Here is an 11,077-nt window from a genome sequence, read left to right on the forward strand (position 1 = left end):
TTAATCTAGGTATATTTTATTTATGCTAAATCTTGCCATGATTGTTTGCCCATCATATGCCATGACATCATGTCTAGTTTTTGCATTCATGTCTTATTATGGAAAATCCAAAAATACCATGTCATGACATTCATACATCATGTAGTAATAGGATATTTTCTTTTGAAAATTATTTTCTTTTGATGTATGCCATAACATAATCATGCATTTAGTTTAATTCCTTGTAATTAAGGACGAATGGCATTTAACGACACTTATTGACAAGTGGCATCCTGGGTGGATGTCTAATATCTCTAAAATGCCTAGATAAATATGCATGATCCCTAGATTAGGGTAAAAACCAAATTTTACATCTCACAAAGACCTCTAAGATGACTTGTATGTGTTTTGTCCACAATAGATACAAGTGAGATGTTAGAAAGATGAACAAAACTCAAGATGTTGATTTAGTGCATTCTTTTGAGTTTTAGGTTCATCAAAACACATAGTTATGTGATTTCCCATCATTGGGAAAGCTAATGTACAAGTCATGTGCATTAAGCCCAAGGAATGTGATGGGATATTGGTTTTGGAAATGTTTTTAAAATGTTTTTGGAAAACCTTGGTGAAGGCTATCTTTTGATAGTAATCACCATTGAATAGTTAGACACAAACTTGAAGAAAAACACTAAAGTTTTTGCAAGTTTTCAAGTTTGTGTCAATCTTTGAAAATATGATGTATTTTCATAGAAAGCTATTTTTCCATGATTAAGTATGCCCTAAATAATGTCTACACGAAATTTCATAATTTTTGGATTTTTGTAGAATTTTCTAGGGGTTTCAGTTGACTGAAATGGAATTTCAGCAACTATCAGAGCTCCGATCGATCCATGGATCGATTGGAGTTCCTGAATCGATCCATGGATCGATTCAAACGGCAATTCCCGCGAGCAGAAGCTCGCTGGATCGATCAGCCGATCGATCCAGGGAGTCTGAATCGATCAGTGGATCGATTCAGAAAGGTTCAATCGATTGGAACCCAACTCCAATCGATCCAAGTTGCTGATTTTGGCTGGGAAGGCTTGATTTCAGCATCTTTGAACCTCTTTGAGTCTAGGTAACCATTCCAAACCCTTAAATACATTTGTATACATACAAAGGGTGTTTTCATGTTGAAAACAAGGATGGATTGGTTAACGAAGACTAAGTAGAAGTTTAGGTTGAGGTTGTTTCAAATTTTGAATATTTGAACCTCAAAACTTCTAAATTTGGGTTTCCTAATGTTTTAGGGATTCCAAGTCATTGTTGGTGCAATGACAGAAGTTACCACCATGTCTTTAGGGGGAGGGACTCTTTAAAGACATGAAAATTTTTTTTATGAACCTTGGAAGGTGGTTAACCTTCTGTTGTGAACTTGCTCAAGGTTGAGCATTTAAACTTGAAATGGGGAGAAATGGGGAGTGGATATCCTCATTATTTCAAGTGGACACTCAAGTGGTAGATAATGCTCAAGGTTGGGTAGTTGTCTACATTGAGGAAGAAGTTAAGGATAAATGAAGGGTATGGGACCTTCATTATCGTGTTGATCACAACGAGTGATGTTGTGAACAACGATGAGCAACTCTTCAGGGGGAGAGTCTTCAACAAATGGATTTGTTGAAGTGTGCCCAGAATTGGAGCATAGGTTGATGTGTGTCCAACGATGGGTTGATGTGTGCCAATAGGGGGAGAATGTATGGTTAAGTTTAGGCTTTCATTACCTATGGGAAGGTCATAGGGGGAGAATGAAAGGACTCATGAAAGGGAGTAAGTTAGGCTTTCATTACCTAGAGGGAGTTTGCCCTCTTAGGGGGAGAATGAAGAGCTTAATTTATGCTTTCATTACCTAGTGGCATGAAGAAGGAGGCTATGGGATTAGCTTAACTTACATATGGGATTGTAAGTGTTATTGTGGTATTGTCAAATATCAAAAAGGGGGAGATTGTTGGTGCAATATCCCTCAGGTCAAGGTTGACCTGGGTAACCAAGCTGAGTCTTGGTTTGGGTTTAGATGTTTGACAATAAGATATTGATTGAAGAAGAGTCAAGTAGGTCAAGGTTGACTGGATACTTGACTGGGAAGTCCTAACTGGGATGTTAGGCAAAATGAAAGACCTAGTGAGTGAAGCTAGGCAGTATGAAAGTCCTGGTGAGTGAAGCCAGGCAGAAGAAAAGTCCTGGTGAGTGAAGCCAGGCAGAAGAAAAGTCCTGGTGAGTGAAGCCAGGCACAAGGAAGTCCTAGTGAGTGAAGCTAGGCAGATGAAAGTCCTGGTGAGTGAAGCCAGGCAGAAGAAAAGTCCTGGTGAGTGAAGCCAGGCAGAAGGAAGTCCTAGTGAGTGAAGCTAGGTAGATGGAAATCCTGGTGAGTGAAGCCAGGTGAAAGTCCTAGTGAGTGAAGCTAGGCAGATGGAAATCCTGGTGAGTGAAGCCAGGTGAAAGTCCTAGTGAGTGAAGCTAGGCAGATGGAAAACCCTAGTGAGTGAAGCTAGGTGAAAGTCCTGGTGAGTGAAGCCAGGCAAGGGAAAATCCAGATGGATCAAGGATGATCGGACATCTGGTGCTGGGAAGTCCAAGTAGGTCAAAGGATTGACTGGATACTTGGCATGAAAGAAAAGTCCAAGTAGGTCAAAGGGATTGACCGGATACTTGGCACAGAGAAAAGTCCAAGTGGGTCAAAGGGATTGACCGGACACTTGGTAAGGGAGTCCTAGCAGGTCAAGGGAGTGACTAGATGCTAGGCATGACATACCAACAGGTCAAGGTTGACCGGATGTTGGTTTGGGAGGTTTGGGACTTGGTTTTGGACAAAAATCAAGTCCTGGATCGATCGATGGATCGATCCGGCCATTCCGATCGATCGATCCCAGCGAACAGAGAGCCTCTAGATCGATCCGTGGATCGATCGAGGTCCCAATCGATCGATGGATCGATTGGGGGTTCCCATGGAATGGCCGGATCGATCCGTGGATCGATCCAGCACTTGGTTTAGGCGCTGGATCGATCCAAAGCCTCCCGATCGATTGGGAACATTCGAATCGATCGGATCCGACCGTTGGCGTCGTTTATAGGCGTGTGATGGCTGCGGCATCGCTTCTCCGATTCACTCCAGATTACTCGCCTCCTCCACAGCGCTCTCAAAGATCAGATCGCCAGTTCTTGAAGGATCTTGGAAGCTTTCCAAGTCAAGAGGCGGATCAAAGGCAAGAAGAGAAGCTAGGGTTAGGGTTTTCTGTACTCATTGTAAGCTTTGCGCTTGTATTTTGTTTCCCTTTCCTTTCTTCTTGTACTGAGAGTCTTGTAGGGCTTCTCCGCCCTCGGTAGTTACCGAAAAGGAGTGTTTTCATAGTGGAGGGTGCGTGCGTGGTGTGGATCCTTGGATTAGTCACCACTTGTGAGGTGGATACCAAGTAAACCAACCGTGTTAGCGTTGTTGTATTTGTTTTTGTATTTTCCGCTGCACATCTTTGAAGGAACAAGCAACGCCGAGCACCGAGCGAACGCGACGAGCTATTCACACCCCCCCCCCCTCTAGCTACTTTTGGTCCTAACAAAACAAATGTCTTTATATATATAAGAATATGATACAATGAGTCCATACAACAATCATCAAATGATTGGCTCTTGGGCTATAACTAACAATCTCCCACTAGCACTAGTGTCAATCAGTATAGGCTCTAAGGCCCAATGACCTAGTGTGACCATCATGCTTTCTCTGTGCCAAAGCCTTGGTCAAGGGATCTGCGATGTTAACCTCAGTGGGTACTCTGCAAATCTTCACATCTCCTCTATCGATGATCTCTCGAATGAGATGGAAGTGTCATAGTATGTGTTTGGTCAGCTGGTGTGAGCGAGGTTCCTTGGCATGTGCTATTGCTCCATTGTTGTCACAATAGAGCTCTATGGGATCAACTATGCTAGGAACCACCCCAAGCTCAGTAATGAACTTGCGGATCCAAACTGCCTCCTTTGTTGCTTCTGATGCAGCAATATACTCGGCCTCTGTTGTAGAATCAGCTACTGTGTCCTGCTTCGAACTCTTCCAGCTCATAGCTCCACCATTTATGCAAAACACGAACCCTGACTGTGATCGATAATCATCCTGATCAGTTTGGAAGCTAGCATCACTGTAACCCTTTACAGCTAGCTCGTCATCGCCTCCATATATCAAGAAATATTCTTTAGTCCTTCTCAAGTACTTAAGAATATTCTTGACTGCTATCCAGTGACTTTCACCTGGATCTGACTGGTATCTGCTCGTCATGCTCAAAACATACGAGACATTAGGACGAGTTCATAGCATGGCGTACATGATAGATCCTATGACTGAAGCATAAGGGATCTGATCCATTCGGTCTCTCTCCTCTCTAGAAGAGGGACTTTGAGTCTTCGAAAGACTCATACCATGGGACATCGACAGAAATCCCTTCTTGGAGTTCTACATGGCAAACCGAAGTAATACCTTATCAATGTATGTACTCTGACTTAGGCCAAGCAATCTCTTAAATCTATCTCTATAGATCTGTATGCTTAGAATGCGGGATGCTTCACCTAAGTCCTTCATTGAGAAACAAGTCCCTAGCCAAGTCTTGACAGATTGCAGCAAAGGGATGTCTTTCCCAATGAGTAGTATGTCATCCACATACAATATAAGGAAGACAATTGTGCTCCCAACAACCTTCTTGTAGACACAAGGTTCATCTTCATTCTTGATGAAACCAAACTGTTTGACTGCATCATTGAATCGAAGATTCCACCTCCGAGAAGCTTGTTTTAGTCCATAAATAGACCTATGCAATTTGCATACTCTGCCAGTATGCTGTGGATCTACAAAACCCTCAGGTTGTGTCATGTACACATCCTCGAGCAGGTTTCCATTCAGAAACGCGGTTTTGACATCCATCTGTCAGATCTCATAATCATGGTACGCTGCAATAGCAAGCATGATCTGAATGGATTTAAACATCGCTACTGGAGAAAAGGTTTTATCATAGTCAATACCATGAATTTGCTTGAAACCTTTAGCTACCAAGCGACCCTTATAAATAAGTCTATCCATGTCAGTCTTTCTCTTAAAGATCCACTTACACCCAATGGGTTTGACCCCTTCAGGTGGATCAACCAAAGTCCATACTTGGGTAGTGTACATTGATTCCATCTCGGATCTCATGGCCTCTAGCCATTTCTCGGAATCTGGTCTCATCACAGCTTCCTGATAGGAGGTAGGCTCATCCTCAATGAGCACAAGTCATCATGATCCGACAAGAGAAATGAATATCTCTCAGGCTGACGACGTACCCTATCAGACCTGCAAAGAGGTAGGTCTACTTGAACTGGTTGTTGTTCATCAACTCCTTGTGGAACAACATCATCCACAACACTTTGTGGTTCCAGTTCAACTTCCATCGAGGCTTCAGTGCTATGGTTCACATCTTGAACTTCTTCAAGATCGAACGTACTCCCACTAGTCTTTCTAGAAACAAAATTCCTTTCTAGAAATACCCCAGTCTTAGCCACAACTATCTTGTGTTAACTGAGAATGTAGAAGTAATATCCCTTCGTTTCCTTGGGATATCTAATAAAATAGCACTTATCGGATTTGGGTCCCAATTTGTCCGAGACTTGACGTCGAACGTAAGCCTCACAATCCCAAATCCTCATAAAAGACACCTGGGCATCTCTCCTAGTCCATATCCTATATGGTGTCTTTATTACAGCCTTAGATGGAACACGGTTGAGAATGAAGGCTGTTGTGTCTAGAGCATAGCCCCAAAGATACATAGGAAGATCTATGTGACTCATCATAGACCGTACCATATCTAATAAGGTACGATTCCTCCTTTCGGATACACCATTCCATTGTGGTGTTCCAGGAGGAGTGAGTTGGGATAGGATCCCACACTCAGCTAGATAGTCACAAAACTCATGGCTAAGGTATTCTCCACCTCGATCTGATCGAAGTATCTTAATACTCTTGCCAAGCTAGTTTTGTACTTTATTCTTGAATTCTGACTTATGTGTCATCAGGTACACATATCCATATCTACTGAAGTCATCAGTAAATGTAATGAAGTACCTATAACCACCTCTAGCAGTGACATTGAAAGGGTCACATACATCACTATGTTTAAGACCTAGCAAGTCAGTCACTCTCTCACTGTGTCCACTAAAGAGAGTCTTGGTCATCTTACCTAGAAGGCATGACTCGCATGTCTCATGTAATTCAAAATCAAATGAGTTCAGCAAACCATCCTTATGGAGTTGGGATAAGCGTTTGTCATTTATATGACCTAAGCGACAGTGCCAGATATAGGTTTAGTTCATGTCATTTGACTTAAACCTCTTGGTACTTATGTTATAGATAGGGTTTTCAAGGTCTAGAATATAGAGTCCATTCATCAGAGGTGCACTACAATAGAACATATCATTTAAATAAACTGAACAACATTTGTTCTTTATTATAAATGAAAAGTCCTTCATGTCTAAACAAGAAACTGATATAATGTTCTTAGTCAAAGCAGGCACATAACAACAATCATCCAATTCTAGTACAAGTCCAGAGGGCAGAGATAGAGAATAAATTCCTACAGCAACAGCAGTAACCCGTGCTCCATTGCCTACGCGTAGGTCCACCTCGCCCTTCGTCAATGTCCTGCTATTTCTCAATGCCTGCACATTAGTACAAATGTGAGAAGCACATCCGGTATTTAATACCCATGATGAAGAAATAGATAGATTGACTTCTATAACATATATACCTGAAGTGGAAGTCTCACTTCTCTTCTTCTTAAGATCTTCCAGGTAGATTTTCCAGTTCCTCTTCCAGTGTCCGGTCTGACCGCAGTGGAAGCAGATAGCATCCTTGGCAACCCCTCCTTTGGGTTTCAGCACCTTGCCTTTGCCCTTGGCTTGGGACTTTCCCTTACCTTTAGGCTTGCCCTTGCCTTTGCCCTTTTGCACCATCAAAATGGAGTTGGGCTTAACCTTCTTAAGGTTGATCTCAGCAGTTCTCAACATACTCAGAAGCTCAGGCAGTGGCTTGTCAATTTCATTCATGTTATAATTTAGAACGAATTGACTATAGCTATCTAGCAAGGATTGCAAGATCAGATCAGTGGCCAGCTCTTGGCCAAGCGGGAATCCCAACCTCTGTAGGTTTTCTATATACCCAATCATTTTGAGTACATATGGGCCTACGGGAGTCCCATCTTGCATCTTGCACTGAAACAGTGCCTTAGAGATCTCGAATCTATCGTGTCTCGCTTGTCCTTGACATAGTTGACGAAGATGCTCAACCATATCATAAGCGCCCATCAACTCATGTTGCTTCTGAAGCTCAGAGTTTATGGTCGCGAGCATGAGACAGGACACATCTAATCCGTCATCTTGATGCTTCTTGTAAGCATCACGATTAGCTCGCGTGGCAGTGGCAGGAGGTGCCTCGGGAATGGGCTGCTCCAGAACGTACAATTTTCTTTCTTGAGTGAGAACTATTCTCATATTTCTGTACCAGTCCAGGAAATTAGCTTCGTTAAGCTTATCCTTCTCAAGGACGGAACGCAGGGAGAAAGAGTTCGTATTTGACATCATGGTAATCTACAACAGAAAAATGCAAGAAAATAAATATCATATTCCAATTAATCATCTAATTATGCCTTTAATTAAATGATGCTCCCACTGAATTCTACAATTCATGTGGGACAAGATCCATATCATACTATGCCCTGAGTTAGCTTTGGCTAAAACGCCCAAGACTTCGTATGATCGATAGGTAACTAATTACCAATTACATCTCTATGCAACTCTTGTTTATAGGATCAAAATCCGTATTTATATTAAAACTCGAGTTAGCTTTGGCTAATACGCCCAAGAGTTAATATAAACATGATTTTGTCCTATCTACCAACAATTGAAAAATGCCTATAGTTAAACTCGATCCAATTGAGTTAACTAGTTACTCAATCTAATTGAGTTGTACTCACCCATGCGTTGATAGGCGGGACCAAGATTGTCCCTCCGCACCCTACCAAGATAGTATGTGTTGCTCTGCTTTGGCAGATTCAACAACAACATGAGATCAAGGTAGTGATGGGTATCACGGCATGGTAGGCATTTCGAGTTGACGCGATTGAGATATAATCTAATCGTCGATGTGTATCATATACTCGATTTAGATCTAATCTAATCGTGAAGGTGCATCATGTGCGCGATTTAGATCTAATCTAATCGTTAAGGTACTAATTAATTACTAATCTAGCATGCATCACATATACACACACAAACAATTAATTAAACTTTTTGTGATTAGTCATGGCCCTACTGTTGGGGTTGCAAGGTTGCAAACATAGTCTCATATTGGAAACACATGGGAAAGATCATGGGTTTATAAGAGAAAAGATATCTCCATTAGAATGAGGCTTTTTGGGGAGAGCCCAAGAGCAAAGCCATGAGGGTCTAGGCCCAAAGTGGACAATATCATGCTATTGTGGAGATATCTAAATTCTTTTCGATCCTCTCAATTGGTATCAGAGCCCGGACTGCCAGAAGGTTTAACCGCCAACTGTGCACAAAGAGCTATGGTCTGATTGAGCCATGTGGGTACAATATTGACCTCGAACAAAGAAAGTGGGGCCTCCTATGTTCGGATCAAGAGGACCAGACACCAGGCAGGAAGTCCTAGTAGGCCGGGTGGACCGAGGGGCAGGAAGACCTGGTGGGTCGAGGATCGAACGTAGGAAGCCTATGGTCCTTTGTTTGAGGGGGGGATTGTTGGGGTTGCAAGGTTGCAAACATAGTCCCATATTGGAAACACATGGGAAAGATCATGGGTTTATAAGAGAAAAGATATCTCCATTAGAATGAGGCCTTTTGGGGAGAGCCCAAGAGCAAAGCCATGAGGGTCTAGGCTCAAAGTGGACAATATCATGCTATTGTGGAGATATCTAAATTCTTTTCGATCCTCTCAATAAAAAATAAAGCATAAAAACGAGGCACCGGATTTGACTTGGTTACAACCGGGGAGGTTGTTAATCCAAGGAAGATGATTGCACTAAGAACTCCTTCAGGCGGAGAAGCCTCGTTTACAGCAGTGTAGGCACAAAAAGAAAGAAGCTAATCAAAGCAGTGGAAGCACACAAGTGTTGTTTACAATTTCTGAACTGATTTAAAGCTTCTGGACCAAGGCTATATTTATAGCCTTGGTCGGAGCGCCTAGAAGGGTTCCGAGCGCCATAGGGGGATAAAACTTTATCCCCCAATGTTCAGATCGCGTAAATCGCGATCTTGGTCAAGATCAGGGTCCGGGCGCCCGGAAGCATTCCGGGCGCCCCGGACAGCTCCGGGCGCCCCAGAGTAAAAAGTCAACTATAGTTGACTTTTTGTCCGGGACCACTTCTCCGTTAAGTCCCCGTCTCGGTCCGGGTCTTCTACTCCGGATCCGCTTGATTTGGGTGATCTCTGATATCCGGAATAGGGCTCACCCGAACCCATCTTCCGGTCTTCTCGAGCGTGCTTCCCTCCGACTTCTCGTCCCTCGGAATTGCCGCGTGTCCCTTCTCATCCACCAGCGTACTCATCCGCAGACTTCGTCCCTCGATCGCACCCCGTGCCGACCTTCGCGTTAGCTGCGTCTCTTGCTCCCCGAGCAATCTTCCGCTCCGGCTTTCATACCTCGGAACCATCGCGCGCACTTCCTTCTCGTCCGTCGGTGTACTCTTCCGCAGTGCCTCGTCCCTCGGACGCACCGTGTGCCGTCCTTCTCGCTAGCTGCGTCTTCCGCTCGAGTACCTGTGCTCCTAAGCTCCTGCACACTTAGACACAAGGTTAGAAACAAACAGGACCTAACTTAACTTGTTGATCACACCAAGACAACCTTGGGGTTCCAACACCTACTACGATCTTCTCAAGCCAATGAGAAGATCGGATGGTCAACCTAAGGTCAACAGCTTCTCAATCTCCTTCCTTTGACCACCTCGTGTTGCTCGCACCCTCCTCGTAACTCCGTCTCAAGTAGACCTTCCACCGCCTCAATTTTGTACATTACAAAAGGTGAAACTCGAGTTACATTCGAGTCTAAACTATTTACAACAGGAATAAATAAATAGAAGGGCACAACGCGCAGGTCGCGAATCAAGTACAACACGCACATCACAAAAAATGACACGCAGGCCATAATATGAATTACAACACAATTTCCAATCAAATTGGGGTCTTTGGGCCATGACTATCACAAAATGATACATAATTCTAAATTATTTAATTTCTATAAATTTCTGTAAATTTTCCATAATTTTTTTTTTAATTTTTATGAGTAAAAATTCTCGGCGGTCCCGTTTAGCTATTTTCGAGCGCAATCGCGGAACGAAGCCCCTTGCGGGGTTAGGGGCAGCACCCCTACCCGCGATATAACCATCGCGAGTGTTCCTAAGCGATCCTAAAGCGCCTTAGCCCGCTGTCCCAAAATGATTTGGGCGAGAACTTGCCGTTTCGGAAAATTTTTCTCGGTAGTCGAAGCCTACAAGTGTCGAAACACAACACTTGTTGCTTCGCTTCTGCGAGAAAAATACTCATAAAATCTATAAAAACACAAACTTACAGAAATTTACAGATTTGTAATTTTCATAAAAAATACAAATTAAAACTCGTACGCGCTTCGCACGTGGCTCTGATACCACTGTTGGGTTTTTCAGGCCGTAAAAACCGCTTTTTGCGTTGCGGAAACCCTGAAACCCCGCCACCGGATTCGTGCGAAGAAATTAAAATTTTCGTAAAACTTCGAGTACGAGTTTCTAACCTAGATTTAAACTAGATCTACAAAGGAGAAGAGCTTTACCCTTGATGCGATGCCCTTCGCTTAATCCCGCTCGTCCAAGGTTCGCCGGATCTCAAGAGTATCAAAGTAGATACTCCTCTATGTGTATCCACACAAGCAAGAGATGGAGAAACCAAACAAAAGGTGTGCTAGTACCTTTGAAGGTCTCGGCAAGGTGGAAGAGAGGGAGAAGAAGATGAGAGGAGGAAGAAGATGAGAGTTACTTTAAGCACACAAACACATTCAACACCC

The sequence above is a fragment of the Zingiber officinale genome, chromosome 3A (assembly GCF_018446385.1).
Source record: "Zingiber officinale cultivar Zhangliang chromosome 3A, Zo_v1.1, whole genome shotgun sequence".
In the NCBI taxonomy this organism is placed as follows: domain Eukaryota; kingdom Viridiplantae; phylum Streptophyta; class Magnoliopsida; order Zingiberales; family Zingiberaceae; genus Zingiber; species Zingiber officinale.